We start from the raw sequence: 15,441 nt of genomic DNA, 5'->3' as shown, positions 1-15,441 counted from the left end.
ACACTGAGACCTTGAAACCTGCCCACCAGAGCTGGCCCTAAAGTAAATATTTTCAAAATTCAAACACTAGAGTCTTGTAAAAGTGCAGATTTCCCAAGCGTTAGAAGAGAAATTAGACCTGTGTCCCTCCAACCAGGACAATGTATTTAATGACGTCTGCAGCAAGAACAGCTGGGAAGGAGGAATTCTTCCGAGATTTTTTACCATGAATGGCCCTTCTTTCAGCGCTGGCAGAACGCACCTTCCCCAGACCTCCTGGAAATGGCTGGGTGCTGGTGAGTGACGTGTCCGGTGCTGGGATCCCCGTGTCCAAGGCCTGGATGTACTGGAGAGAGTCCGTGGCAATGGCGGAGGGTCTGGAGCACGAGGCTGAGATCTGGGACGGTTCAGCCCGTGGAGGCTCGGGGGGATCCTCTCAATGCGCATCAACACCTGAGGGTATGGCAGGAAGCGGAGGGAGCCCACTCACAGCGCAAGAGGCAACGGGCATGAATTAAAACACGCAAAATCTCACTAGGAACACAAGGAAACATGTTGGTTTTCTTTTTTTTACTGCCAGGGTGGGTCAAAACCTGGCACAGGTTGCCCAGATGGGCTGTGGAGTCTCCATCCTTGGAGACAGTCAGAGCCCACCTGGACATGGTCTGCTGGAGTAGGTGGCCTCCAGAGGTGCCTCCCCACCGGAACCCCTCTGTGATTTCCTCTGCAGCTGCTCAGCAAAACGCCCTTGCTACACCACGGTCCCTGTCACCCCCACTCTGGGCAGTAGAGATCCTGTCACAGCTTGCGTTCCGCTTGCCTTGCTGAACCACAATCATAGCACTGTCCCGGTTCAAAGGGACCTTTAAGATCATCGAGTCCAACCATCAACCCAACACTGCCAAAACCACCACTAACCCATGTCCCTCACCACCATGTCTGCCCAGCGTTTAAATCCCTCTAGGCATGGCGACTCCACCACTTCAAGGGGAAGCCTGTTCCAATGCTTGATAACACTTTTAGTGAAGAAAATTTTCCTAATATCCAACCTAAACCTCCCATGGCGCAACTTGAGGCCGTTTCCTCTTGTCCCATCGCCTGTTCCTTGGGAGAAGAGACCGACCCCCCTGGCTACCCCCTCCTTTCAGGGAGTTGTAGAGAGTGAGAAGGTCACCCCTCAGCCTCCTTTTCTCCAGGCTGAACACCCCCAGCTCCCTCAGCCACTCCTCACCAGACTTGTGCTCCAGACCCCTCACCAGCTCTGTCACCCTTCTCTGGACACGCTCCAGCACCTCAATGTCTCTCTAGTCGTGAGGGGCCAAAACTGGACACAGCCCTCGAGGTGGGGCCTCACCAGTGCCCAGTACAAGGGGACCATCACTGCCCCAGTCCTGCTGGCCACACTATCACTGACACAGGCCAGGATGCTGCTGGCCTTCTTGGCCACCTGGGCACGCTGCTGGCTAATACTCAGCCGGCTGTTGACCAACACCCCCAGGTCCTTTTCCACCGGGCAGCTCTCCAGCCACTCTGCCCCCGGCCTGAGGCGTTCATGGGGTCGGTGTGACCCAAGTGCAGGACCCGGCGCTTGGCCGCATTGGCCCTCACACTATTGGCCTGGGCCCATCCATCCAGCCTGGCCCGATCCCTCTGCGGAGCCTCCCTGCCCTCCAGCAACCCCCACTCCCGCCCAACTCCGTGTCCTCTGCAGACCTACTGAAGGCCAAGCGCTTAACAGCTGTAACCCGCCACCTCCTTTACCTGCGGGAAGATCAACACTGTGACAGGCTGGACAAGTATTTGCTCTATTTAAAAAAAAAATAACACACACACCCACACCCCCACTCCCAAAAAAAACCAACCCAACACCACCCCGTAACCCCTCACACCCGCAACCCTGACCCCCGCAAAAAAACACCCACCCCGAACAAAACAAGAGACCTCATTTTCAACTGCTTTATGCCAGCCAGCATTACAGATATATAGACTGTATATTTAACTATATATACAGATAATAGACTATATATTACACATACATATATATATATACATAAATATTATATATTTATAGATTTCTTGTATAGTCTCAAAATGGCGTTGCCGCCCGGCAAGGATCACGGCTGCCGGAGCCCCACGTTGGTAATTAACAGCGCAATCAGAGTAATCGCCTTTAAAGAGGGAGGAAAAGGACCTGTTTCCGAGGGGAAGCTCCCGGGGCTGAGCTCCGCCACCGGCTCCCCCTCAGGCCGCGGAGTCCTTTCCGCCGCGGGGCGACCTGCCGGAACGCCTGCTCCCGCCCGCCCGCGGAGCCGCCTCGGCCGGACAGCACCGGTCAGGCGAACGGCGCGAACAGCTATGGCGGGGTCCTGCCGGGCAGGTAGCTATAGCCCTGCCCCGGGGGGACATGCTCTTTTCGGCGCGGGCGGCGGAGGGGACGGTGATGTGCACCGCGTGGTGCGGACGCGCCTGGGCCCGGTGGGGGCTCCGGGCCCTGGTAGCTCTAGGTCCAGCGGTGCGATGGGCCCGGCCGGGCCTGGCGGCGAGGGGCGTCCGCCGGGGTGAGGGGTGAGGGGTGGGGGAGCCCGTAAGAGGGTCACGGCCTCGGGGGGGGGGGGGGGGGGGTGGTGGGCGGCTGGGTAGGGGGGTAGCCCGGGGCGGGGTGGTGTCCCTAAAAGGAAGTGGGACCATTCAGCGTGGGGGGGATTGTCCATAATGGGGGGAGGAACGGCCTTGGGGGGGGTACGGTTCTCGGGGTGGTGGCGGGGGGAGCCTCCGTAAGGCGGGGTAGACGGTCCCGGAGGTGAAGAAGGGGGGCGTCCGTAAGGAGGGGGGACACAGCTCCCGGGGTGGCGGTGGTAGGGCCTACCTAAACGGCGGGGGTCGGCCCCGGAGGTGGGGGGAGTAGGCGTCTACGTGGAGCGGGGGCGCGATCTCCCACTGGTCGGGCCTGCCGGCGGCGAGCTGGTGGTTCGCCTCGGCTCCTCGGGGGCTTTCCAGCGCGGGCTCTTCCCGGGGAGGGTCCGGCCAGGCGGGGATGTGCCCGTGGTCAGCGCCGGTTGGCGGCATTTGACCTCGTTTGTGTTTCAGCCTCAGTCTTGGGATCATCACCAACTTCTTCTGAGCCCCACATCGGACCGGGACTTAACAATGCGTGGCCTGTATAGTTTCGTTTGGGACAAAGGCAGGCGGGTAAGTAAATACTGACTGATCTCAGCACAGCTGTGCTATTACGAAGAGTAACAAACCTCACTCAACTTGTTGAGAGTTAGGGTTTCTTTTTTCCTGACAATTACACTGGTCTGTTCAGTGACTATTTATTTAGTTTGTCCTGTTCCCCACAAAAAAAAGACTTAATCTCAGTCTTATTTGTTCACTGTAGCTATTTCCATTGTAAGCTAAATTCCTCACCATCATGGTGAAAAACAATACCCGAAAGGCTCTAATGCTTCCAGCCAGTGGCTTGATGGCCTGTGTAACGTATCTCTTGTCCCATCTCAAGAAGAAAGAAATATATTGATGGTGTTACAAATAAAGCAGGTAGCGTCCTGTTTTAGGAAGAAAGTGTGTTGTGTTGGAAACCCTTGGGTAGGGCAGAAGGAGGTGTCCTGCCTGGGTTAGTGATGAGTGTTGGCATGTATTATCTGATCTAAAGGTGATGTCCATCACCACTTTAGCTCTAGAATTACTCTGAGACCCAGACAACTCCAGTTTTATTTAAAATCTCCGTAAGGAGAAGGGGGCACAGTTTGAGTTCCTTCTCCTGGATGTGTTAGCAAGGTGTGGCTCTGGCTGTCACTCAGAGATGCTTCCGCGTGAACTGAGAGCAGCTCAGGATACCTGGAGCTGAGCAGTGCCAGCAGATGCTGAGGGGGAGATTTGGGGGTAAGCTCAACCTGCCTGTCTCAGCGAGCGTGTTGTTGAGTTGCACCATTTCGTGCCACCTGCAGCTGCAGGATGCTTAAAGGGTGCTGTCCCATCTTCCTTTGGTCACAATGAGCAGTCAGCTGTTTGGATTTGCTTTTTAAAGAGAAAAAGCAATGATGATATTGTGTTTTCTGTTGGGGCTGTATGTTGCATTTTGCAGTTCTGTAAGACTTAAATTTTAGCTAGCTGGTGATTAGAAGATTCCAGCTCTCTCCAGGCATGGAAAGCTAAAGTTGTTGAGGGTTGCCTCAGGAGTCTTCCTTAGTTTCATCTGTTCCTTCTATTATGCTTTGTATCATAAATTCTTAATTACTGTCTTTGCTCCCAACTTGTGTAATGTGTAAAGACACAAGGGCAGCTGGCGCTGAGGAGCAGCGCTGTTGTGTTCACAGGACATTTTGTCAGAGGGACGTACTGGCTCCAGTCAGTGCTAGCTCAGCAATCTTTATATTCGCTGCTCAGACCTTTCTTTTCCCTCCAGAATATATTTCCTGTGTGGTTTGTGTCTGACCACATTGTTTGTGGGGTTTTGTTTTTGTGAAGTTTTTAGGCAGCAATAGATGAACTGCAGTTGAACAAGTTTTACTTTAACAGATCTTACCAAAGAGTATTCACAGTCAATCTAGTGAAGCCTTGTACAAATCTAGGGGTTTGATTTTCCTTTTCTAAATAACTAAACGTTAACACCCTTGCCCCTCTGTGATTTTTTTGCTGTGGTTTCCCCCCCCCCCCCCCAGTTCCTTTCTGATGTCTCTGTGAAGTAAATGAAATTGTTGAATCTATAAAGAAGTTGCCCAAAGGTGAGTTGCTTGCTGACCACAAATGGGTTACATTTAGATGTTTAAAACACAGTGACGAGGCTGAGGTGTGTAAGCCTATAAACTGAAGTTTGCTTGGGTGGTATCTTTGCTTAGATACTATCTGTGAGCGCTTGTTCTTTTGCAAAGGACAGAGTTGGGTCTCTCATTCCTTTCTGAAAGATTCTAAACTTCATGTCTTTTGCATGAAAAATAAATCGTCCTGCTCCTAAGGAAGGAATCCTTTGGGCACTTGTGAGTGCTGGCTGATGTGCCAGTTATGCCAGTCCCTAGGGAATGTTTTGTGCTTGGTTGTTAGTGGTCATCAGTTGTGACTGTGAGCCATGTTGGCTGTGAAGGGCACTTGTCTTGCTGTATGGGAATGAGAAAGAGAAGAACTTTCTGCGCTTGTCAAGTGCGGTTGCTGCTAATTTAGCTTGTGCCCATGACAAACTTCCGTGTGACCACAGGCAGTGTTTATCAGCTGTAGCATGAATATTTAGCAACTCGGGCTTTCTGTGGGGATAGGGTTTCTTCAAAATCTACTGTATTTTCCTCATGTTACTGTTCTAGCAGAATTCATCAGTCAAGACTGACAGTGGACATTTGCGGCGCTAAAGCTGGCTGTTTTGATGCTGAATGTTGAAATGGCACATTATTTGCAGCACCCTTTTTGTTAGCGCATTGAAACTGATGTGCCGAGCGCACAGTGGCTTTGTGTTATTTCTGAAAAGCAATAAAAGCTCAACTGAAGGAGGGTGATACTTGATACGGCAGAGAAGAGTGTGTGTTTTGTTGCTTTCAGTTTGTGGATTTCTTAAGGAGAAGGGCCTTGCATCAGTTTTACCCCAAAATTGCATTGGTTCAAAGTTCGTCTCTGGGTTGAAGTTGAAATGCTGACTTGATAATTAATTGCTGCCAGTGTGTGTCAGGAGAGCTCTGTTGGTGCGGGCGTGCTGAGCAGTGGTTCAGCTGTGTGTGTGGTGTTTTGGGTTTAGCTTCCAGGTGTGAGGATGCTGAAGAAAACTTGCAACTGGAGTCAGTCTTGCTCTAAAACCAGGGATGGTTTCCACTTGTGCCCAGGCGTCCAAGGGAGCCATGGCCGTTTCAGGTGGGCCAAGAGTTGTTCCCCAGAGTTTCCCTGGGAGTCCCCAGCTCTGCAGTTAGCCAGTGGAGGCTAAAATGGCATAGCTGTTAGCAGCTTACAGTTGTTGAGTTGTGGGGGATGTGGGTGATGCGTGTCTGACTGTATCCCCAGCTGAATAGAATTGTTTGCTTTTATGTGCCCTAAACCCCCAGGTCACTTGTGTGTATGTGTCAGTTCTTGAGGAAGCTCTCTGGGGGCTGGAAAAGGAAATGGTGCAGGGGAACCGTTTATTTAGTTTTTGTGTTCAGTGTAAAACCTGGAGTTTAGCTTTTTGTCCCTTATTTTCAATGCTGATCTAAATGTATTTTTATTGGTATTAAATAGTATTTATTTCATTCCCTCTTCTCTTATGTTCTAGGACAAATAGCTGCAAGGTTCTCCCTCTGCTGCAAGACAATGCTGCGAAAGGACCTGATAAGACACCCTGCTGCCCCGAGCATGTTGCTTTGGGAAAGCACATGGCCTGTGTAGCTTTGTGAGGGAGAAGGAAAGGTGACTATGTGAGTATTGTCTTGTTTCAGCCCAGCCATGCTTTTCTCCAGAGGAATAAGCCCCAGGCCCTTGTTGGGAGTTGGGGGCTGGGTGTGTGCTCCCCAGCTGCTCCTCTCTTGCCCTGCTGTCCCCTGTGACACACAAATGGGAGCTGCTGTGTTTGTTCCCCTGGGTCTGTGATGGCTGTTGGCATGTATTACCTGAGCAGACAGCTGAGGATGATCAGTTGGATCTAGAATGACTCTGAGACCTGGGGAGCAAGCTTCTTGGTGCTCCTTTACCTGCCAGGAGACTGCAGCTGTATTTCCTCCTGGCTCTCTTGGTAGGAGAAAGCTCTGAGTGTGGCCGCAGCGCTGCTCTGTGCTTGCTGGGGTTGAAAACCGCTGCCACTAGTGTTGGCTTTGAAGGCGCGGGGTACCAGATGTAGCTGCAACACAGCTGGATTGCAGTTCCAGGAGGTGGAAAGTGTGGATAGCTGCTTATGTCTGGGGGAGAGAAAGCTGCAGTTCTTTTTGGTGTCCCAGAAGAACTGGAGGCACTCTTGCTTATGGTTGTTGTTGCTGTGCTGAAAACATGCAGGTTTTAAGTACTGAATCAAGAAAGAATGCTTGTGGGTAGTTGTGGTGGTTTAACCCCAGCTGGCAGCCAGGACCATGCAGCTCCTCCCCCTTCCTCCAGAAGGGCAGGGAGAAAAGGAGGGGAAAGGAAAAGGGAAGAAACAGCTTGTGTGTTGAGATAAGGAGAGTTCAATAGAACAAAAACAGAAAAGGAAGTAGCACTAATGATAATGACGTACTTGCCACCTGGTGAATTGGTCCCTTCCTGAGCAGTGATTGTGGGTTACAGCCCCCCGGCCAACCCCCATCTGGATACTGAACACGATGTCTATGGAAGGGAGTATTCCATTGTGCTGTCTGTGCTGCTTCTCAGCTTCTGTGGGAGGCTGAAAAGTGTCCTTGAAAAGTACATAAACATGCCTACCACCAATTAAAGTAACATGCATTCTTGACATTCCTTTCACAGCAATCACTGCAAAGAAAATTAACTCTTTACCAGTTCAAACTGGGACAATGTGTAGGTAAACAACAGGAGAGAGAGAGATCGGTGTATGAGTATTCCCTTCCTCGTGCCCCCTCCGACGGTGGGAGCAACCAGAGGGGAGGAAGGAAATGCGGTAGCGCGGGTGTCCACATGCACATGTGTGTGTAAGTTCGTGTGAGTGCTCAGCACATCCCGAGCTGTTGGTGGGTTGGAAAACGTTGTAGGCACTGTGAACTTTGTAAATGTTAAGGAAGGGCTTTCCTTGGCTCTGTTTCACTGCTGTGCTTCTCTGATTCAGAGCTGAAGCCATGCCCTGCTCAGGGGTGCAGTGTGTGGCGGTGTTTGAGGAAGAGCCGTGTTTCCTGGGGGCGGGCAGCAATGGATCTCCTGGGACGGCTGCAGGGAAGGGAGACAGATGGAATTCTGGCCTTCATCTGATCCTGTCAGCACAAACGTGGCGCAGGAAGTGACACACAGGTCACGGCGTTCCTCCTGTGTCAACCCTCATGCCCAGGTAAATGTAATGGGGTAACTGTAGAAGTGACCGCTTTTGGTTAACGATCCTGATTATTGCAGACGAATGAACCAGGTGCTGTTGGACACCGATGGCCAAAACTCTGTCAGGACCTTATTGGAAAAAAGGAATCATGCAATGTGCAAAACTAAGATTCATCTTCTAAAAGACATTGTCAGATCTGGGAACGCTGTGCTTTCAGTGTTGCTTTACTGGCAATTTTGTCTGCATTCTTCATGAATTTTGTAGTGGTCTTCCTGAAATACTTGTTAGCTACAGATGTTTATATAAACGATATGTTTATGCAGTACCTATAAATTGTGTGTTGTGTATTTACATTTTAGTATTATACAAAAGTGTTGTGGTAGTCAGCTCTTCGGTTGTCTTCCTCAAATCTGCTTTTTTCCTGTAATTTAAGAATTATACCAGTCTTTTGTGCACTTGATTTATTTGGTGTGCTCTTCCCCTGGGGGGGAAAAAAAAAACACCAACAACAAAACCAAACAAAGAAAGGGACTAAGTCTGAGCTTTTTTGTTTTCTCCAAAGCTGTCTCCATCTAGTCTGTCTTCAATTTTCTTTCTCATGCAAACCATGGTGAAAAACAATACCCGAAAGGCTCCAGTGCTTCCAACCGGTGGCTTGATGGCCTGTGTGATGTGCCTCTTGTCCCATCTCAAGAAGAAAGAAATATATTGATGGTGTTACAAATAAAGCAGGTAGCGTCCTGTTCTAGGAAGAAAGTGTGTTGTGTTGGAAACCCTTGGGTAGGGCAGAAGGAGGTGTCCTGCCTGGGTCAGTGATGAGTGTTGGCATGTATTATCTGATCTAAAGTTGATGTCCATCAACACTTTAGCTCTAGAATTACTCTGAGACCCAGGAAACTCCAGTCAGCTTTTCAGATTTGCTTTTTGGGGTGGGGAAAGCAATGATGATACTGTATTTTCTGTTGGGGTTGTACATTCCTTTTTGTATTTGCAGTTGGCGTTTCCTGGAAGGGTTAAATTTGTTGGGCATGTTCACGTACCTCTTAGAATACTGTAAATGGCAACTGCTTTGCCTGCACAGCAGTTCCAAAAATGTGGGAATATTACATGTTCTTGCAGTGGTTTTGTATATGCGCGTCCCTGTTGGTGGTTGCTTTGGGTTTTGGGTTTTGCTTGGTTTTTTTGGAAGGTGTTTTCTTATCAGGGGATTGTGAGCAGCCTTCGGTCAATACTGTGGTTTCCTGCAATTTGTGTTTTCCTAGTGACTGCCTGAAATGTGTCCAGAAGGACCGCAAATGTTGTCTCCCAGGGAAGACAGAGGGGTTTGTTGATGCCTAGGTATTATGTGACATGTTGTAAATGAGCCCGGTGGTTGATCTACGTGGGATTGCCAGGAATGTTAACGATCGGAGTTAACCTGTTTCTGCCAGAGAGCCCATTTGGCCTTCAGCTTGCCCTCCGTAAGCCTTAGGGTCAGAGGAATGGACAGGATTGAACCACAGGCTGGATGCAGAATTGTCCTAAGGCTGTATCCAGCCTCCAGGAAGCAGTTTTAGTACTGCTGTGGGGATTTTTGAAGAAGAGAGTAGTGCTCTGCTTATCTTTTAGGATCTTTTTTCCAAACTTTATACTAATGTAATATATTAGTTAAACATTACCATTCTATAATTGCATTGTGTAACTGGAACTTCTTTACAAAAGCAACATTAATCCAATGGAAAAGTAAAACTAATTTGAAACTAAAAGATGAGATGCGTGCATGTTTTTCGTCATGTGTGCAGGACTGCTTCAAGATCTTCCTGCATTTACTCTGCTAAATATACTTATTTTTTCAGTACAAGCTTACTTCTGTCATTTTGGATCCGGATAATCAGCGCGACATCCCGCACTGGAGTCAGGTGCTGTTCCTTGTATAATTCTGGTTCCTGAAACACAAACCATGCAAATGGCTTCTCATGAGGCCACTTAAAAGAGCTCTGTAAAAAATACTATTTTTAAAAAAACAAACAATTTGTAAGCTACTAGAAACCACGGTGGGTTAATTAGTCTTCAGCTCTTGGTGCTTTTGCCTGATCTAAATGAGTCAGAAATTGCTGTGAAGAATCCCTATGCCCCAGGGTCGGCTCCGTGCCAGCCCACCCACCGCAGAAATCCTCTCACTGCCATTTGTCTTGATGAAGGAGGAAGAAGATTTTGGGGTGACATGATGAAGAGGAAATGGAAGTCATTGAGATGGTCCAAGTGAAGTGGCGGATTAAGATCACGTCTTTCAAGGGCGCTGGCCAGATAAAATAAAAAGTGTTACGAGATCTCAGTGCCACTCCTATAGAATGCTTGGCGGCTTATTTGTCAAAGGTCGGGGGGAAATTGTAGCTGTTTTTATTATGGCTGTCCATGTCTTGTCCTTTCTCCACACGAGTGTTAACTGATGCAGTTTTCTCTTCCTTTGTAAGCTGATACATTCCTCGCGCTGGTGGGGCAGGGGGTGTCTGTTCTGCTCTGTCACTTCGGAAGGGTTTGGGGGGAGTTAAAAAGTTGTGGGGTTTTTTTTTTTTAATTTCTGAGGAGCTCATAAAAAAACCACCAAACCCAGCAAACACTTTCTCTTCAGAATGCCCTAAGAAAACCTTAACATCTGAAGTCCTAATGCTTTTCTGGTCTTGGGATTAAACTTGAGCTATTTCTGTCTTGCTGGAAGACCAAGTTGGCTGAGTTCTTCCATACGTAATGCAGGTACCTTTGGGGGCTTCTGCACGTTGTATTTTGCAGGCATTTTGTGCTATTTCTACCTGTCATATCTATTGTGGAAGTGGGCGCAGCCATAGAAACATCGGTGCTTACAGGTCTTTCCTTTCTTCTGCACTAACCCATTCCTAACAGATCCTGTTAGATTTTTTGCTTGTTTTATTTTTTTCTTTAAATTAGTTTTAGATCGTAGTCTTTTGACTTGACAATTGTGGTTGTATTTCAGGTTTTGAACCATTCGACTATAAAGACTTCTGTCTTTTAAGTAGCTTGGAACCTAGTGTAGTAGTTGTGCATATTAGCAGGTTTTTCCTTTTGTATTTGCTTTTAAACAAGAATTGCAGAGAGGAGCGGAGCGTGACATGGCCATAGATGCATCTGCTCCACATTCATGCTTCCCTGAAAACACATACAGCTCCCCAGAGCCTGAGTCTGCAATTAGTAACTTCATTTGCCCACTTGCCAGTGGGGAACATGCCCCTCTCTGAGCATCCCCATCTGTACAAGGGAAGTTTGTCGTCTTGTTCCTGAAGTGCACTGACTTTAATTATTATGTTTTTATACTGATTTTACTTCTCTAATAAGTACGTATTGGTTCTGGGAAGGAACAAGTAAACATACACACCGTACCTGTGTTTGGCAGACCCCTGCGGTGTGGGGCAGGACTTGTGCCCGTGTAGTTTTAGCCTTCTGTGATCAATGGTGGGGGCTCCTGTCTGTGGCTGTAACACGGTAATTGCCCTCGGCTTGCTGCGATTTGCAGCCTTTGCGATGAGATCCAGCAGTTCCGCTTGCACACGCAGGACGCGCGCTGCAACCTGACCCCGTGGGGGATTTTGGAGAGGATTTTGTGGAATGACTGATGAACCCCACTGACAGGATGCTCAGCTCGTGAGCCTTTCAGTAGCCTCGTGCAGTTGTGTGGTGACAGGTGCTCCTGGGGAAGGTTCATGTGGTGAAGGAACACTGGGATGCCAGATAACTGCTGCCTCTTTGGGGTTGTTTTTTTCGTTCCTTGTATTTTTTTCCTTCCAGTTCTATAGCACAGTAGGCTGCTGCTCCCCTCGGGGGTTTCCAGGAAAGCTCTAGTCAGAGACCATCAAAGAACATTATGCTGTTGCTGAAGAGAAAACGGGGAATTAGGGGAAGAGGCACTTGGAGGTGATCAAATTTACCTTTTCAGCCTTGGTTATCTTTGCTTCTGCTGCCGATGCCATCAGGTGCGATTGGGGACACATCAGTGCTTCCTGCTGAAGGCAGAGTTGGAAGCTGTCTTACAGCAAACGATCTACAGGTGTCTCTGAGTAAATCATAGGGCCGTAAATGCCACAGAAATTGCTCTGATGGGTGTTGACAGGCAAGACAAATAAAAGTTTATTCAGTTGCAGCAGCATCTTCAGCCATGGAGATTTGTGTTTCTCTTGCTGACAAAAGCTCCATCCCGTACAAACGACAGCTGGGCGGCTTTTTGGAGATGAACACAAACTTTCTTTCTTTTCCCAGGTGGTTCCATTTCACAACCTGTTGGGAATTGCTGGACCATCTCTTTTCAGAAGAACAAATGAAGGCTGTCAGTCCTGTCTTTCGTATGCCAGAAGATGCCCTGCAAGAGCAAAGGCACAGCCTGAGCTGTCTCACAGAGAGAAAAGGTGTCTGCCCTCTTGCCGTGGTTTGACTGCTAGGAGGTCATCTCCGAAACCGTTACCGTATTCTCTTTTTAAATGTGTTTATGTTACTGTAGTAGAGCAGAACTTTGGCCTGGGCTTTGTCACTTTGTAAGTTGTATAGAACAGGGTTGTTCTAATCATCTGAGCATAACCTGTTCTTTCGTTGTATATGAGGTGTAGAAACCTTTCTAATCTGTATCTAAACATGTGGGGCTTTGGACATTTTTCTGAATATTCAAGTCAAAGCAAGAGTGTGATTGGCTTAATTTTTGTATCCCTGTGATACCAACTGTATTAACCATCATCTGTCTTTATACGAAGGTGCTTTGATGATGGATTAGAGTGTACTTCAAAAGAATCTGAAAAAAGCCCTACCTAAGCTCTGCGTTAATGCCACACGCTTGTGCATTCTTCCCATTCATGCTTGACATGGCTTTTACATGCTGAGACACAAGCTGTTTCTTCTGATGGTGTGAAACCAGTGAAAACAAAAGTTATGGTTTCACTAAGTGTATATAAATGTCTTCATTGATTGAAGTCCCTTAGACGAGATTTTCCTGATATTTTGAATAAAGCATACCTTGAGTGTGTGTGATGTAGTGAAACTTGCTAACGTTTAGCACTCTAGAGAAAGTGTCTACAGGAGAGTGGCTTGTTATATAGTGTTGATCCTAAATTTGCTGGGTTAAAATTCTGCTGTCATGGCATTTAAGACAACATCTAATAACATGTTGGCAATTAAGAATAAAACTAGCCATGGAAAACACTTGCTTTCTGAAGGTTGGAGTCCTCTTTGTCTTCACAGGAGTCCTAAAATTGCCTCTTACTTTACATCTTGCGGATAGTTGTTGAGACTGGGTGGTATTCCAGATGAAATATAAGGTAAAAGATAACTGCAGAGGGGAAGTAGTTGCTAATAATCTCTATACATCTACTCCCACCCCCTGCCCTGGGCAGGGACACCTCCCACCAGCCCAGGTTGCTCCAAGCCCCGTCCAACCTGGCCTTGAACCCCTCCAGGGATGGGGCGGCCACAGCTTCTCTGGGCAACCTGGGCCAGGGGCTCACTGCCCTCATGGCAAAGAATTTCTTCCCAATATCTGATCTAAATCAAGGCTTAAATAAAAAAAGTTACGGTAGGCTTTGCGTGCATGGAATGAGAGCCAGGCCACATCTTCCCTAGACTTTAAACAGAAACTTTAAAAATTTTTTTTTTGTAACTCCAAGTTACATTTGCAAGTGCTGCTCCTTTTGGTCAAGGGAATCACAGCGCATAAGAACTTGCCAGATTTTTTTTCCATGTGTAGGAATAAAAAAATCCTCTTCTGAGCCTCTGGTATAGACTGAGACACTGTGGGGATTAATATGTGGGTAACGCTACCTGACAATGTAGACCATGGTAGGTTGAAATCCCATTAATATTACTGGAGACTGGAGCAGGTCTGGTTAACTTCATTTCCTAAGTCAGCTGTGATTTTTAAAGGCCTCTATAAGATTTACAGGTTAAAGGAGAGTAAGTATGTGTATGAACAGAAAACTTAAGGAAAAAAAAAAAAAAGCATTTTTTTACATCAGATCTTTAAAGAATACTGAATTTGTAAAGGGTACCCAAGCACAGATGTTCTACTTGGCGAGCACACAAGGCTAAATGATGATTAGTGTGAGGTATGGGGTTTTTCGACACCTCAGCTGCAAGTCACTCGAGCAGAACACATTGCTATTGCCTGCCTCTACTATTTTGTTAAATGTATTTCTTGGTATTTCTGATCTTTCATATTTAGAAACCTTGTAGTAATTAATCTGCTGTTCTCAGTCTTTGGTTGTGGCTCCTTTATTGAAGGCTTTCAGAAAGTTGCACTTCCCCCAGGCAAATCTTTACAGGGTCCGATCCCGACGCTCTCTCAGTACTCGGTTTTCAGCGGGACAATGGAGCTGCCCAGCCCAGCAGTACGTTTTATAAGGCGCTGTGTGAGAATTTGCAAAAGAACAATCAATAAGTCAAGAATACAAAACTGTAGGTATGTTTGTTAAAAGATCTGGGGGGAAAAGAGACTCGGCCATTCTGTTATCTTCGAAGAACATGCTCAAGTCCAGAGGTATGTGCTTTATTCCAGAGATAATTCTTAGCAGTTTTGGTGACCCAGCCTGGTTGGTAGAGTCAGACTTTGGATGAGAAAGGGATGAGGAGGGCGATGGGATATTCCTTTTGTTTCTGCTTTTCTTGCCATACTTTTGTGTTTGAGAAGCGGAGAAGGTCTACCGCCAGCTTCAGGAGCCTGACTGCAGCTGGGAGTGTCGGTGTGGGACTCGTCAGGGGACCAGCACTGCTGTCTTCCATCCCGTGCTCCGCGGTGACACCGAAGTTCCCGATGGTGGAATTTTTAAAGCCGGGTTTGTCTGACCAGAGAGTCGGTTCCTCCGCAGGGGCTGGGAGGGAGCAGCACTGCGCAGGGCTCTGCTGAGGAGCAGCCACCCGTCGCCGTCTCTGTAGGACTCGTGTGGTGAAGCCGAGGAGGTGTCAACCCACCGCTGCCCACAAGGTGCTGTGTCCTGGTAAAGGCTGGCGGCAGCTTGGGGTGGCTTTTAATGCAGGGCTGCTAAGTTCAAGAGGCAAAACATCTGGTTGAAATGTTTTGTTTCTTAATTGAAAGAGTTTTAGTGGTGGTAATACATGCTAATACATGGAGCAGCGCGCTCTAAAGCTTGGGTAGAAGCACATCGTGGTGGGCTGACCTTTGCTGGCTGCCAGCTGCCCTCAACGTCGAGAGGTCGGAGCGAGCACTGGCAGTTACCGGCGAGGGCAAAACAGACTCCGTGGGTGGGGAAGGCGGGGGGGAACTAATTTAATTTATTGCCAATTAATTGTAGCAGTAGGATAGTGAGAAATAAGAGCAAGTCTTAAAACACCTTCCCCTCTTCTTCCCCTTCCCTTCTTCCCAGGCTCAACTTCACTCCCCATTTCTCCACCTCCTCCTCGATGGTGAATGGGGGTTGCAGTCAGTTCGTCACACGTTCTCTCTGCTGTTCCATCCTCCCCACACTCTTTGCCTGCTCCAGCGAGGGGTCCTTCCCATGGGAGACGGTCCTCCATGACCTTCTCCAGTGTGAGACCTTCCCATGGGCTGCAGGTCTTCATGACCTGCTCCAGCG

General features: G+C 48.1%; 1 long non-coding RNA gene and 3 other non-coding genes across 4 annotated transcripts; all 4 read left to right on the top strand.

The window, feature by feature from the left end:
- The first annotated feature begins 2,392 nt into the window (after positions 1 to 2,392).
- On the top strand, positions 2,393 to 13,057 carry LOC141732288 (uncharacterized). Its single transcript, XR_012584057.1, has 5 exons — positions 2,393 to 2,537; positions 3,067 to 3,168; positions 6,206 to 6,347; positions 7,679 to 7,894; positions 12,128 to 13,057. It is a non-coding gene; the product is annotated as an uncharacterized LOC141732288 (long non-coding RNA).
- Positions 3,592 to 3,676, top strand: LOC141732482 (small nucleolar RNA SNORD45). The gene has a single exon (XR_012584121.1). It is a non-coding gene; the product is annotated as a small nucleolar RNA SNORD45 (small nucleolar RNA).
- Positions 6,511 to 6,592, top strand: LOC141732478 (small nucleolar RNA SNORD45). The gene has a single exon (XR_012584117.1). It is a non-coding gene; the product is annotated as a small nucleolar RNA SNORD45 (small nucleolar RNA).
- LOC141732481 (small nucleolar RNA SNORD45) lies at positions 8,687 to 8,771 on the top strand. The gene has a single exon (XR_012584120.1). It is a non-coding gene; the product is annotated as a small nucleolar RNA SNORD45 (small nucleolar RNA).
- Positions 13,058 to 15,441: the final 2,384 nt, after the last annotated feature.

This window comes from Larus michahellis, chromosome 17 (genome assembly GCF_964199755.1).
Source record: "Larus michahellis chromosome 17, bLarMic1.1, whole genome shotgun sequence".
Classification (NCBI taxonomy): Eukaryota; Metazoa; Chordata; class Aves; order Charadriiformes; family Laridae; genus Larus; species Larus michahellis.
This window is presented reverse-complemented; position numbering and strand designations above follow the sequence as displayed.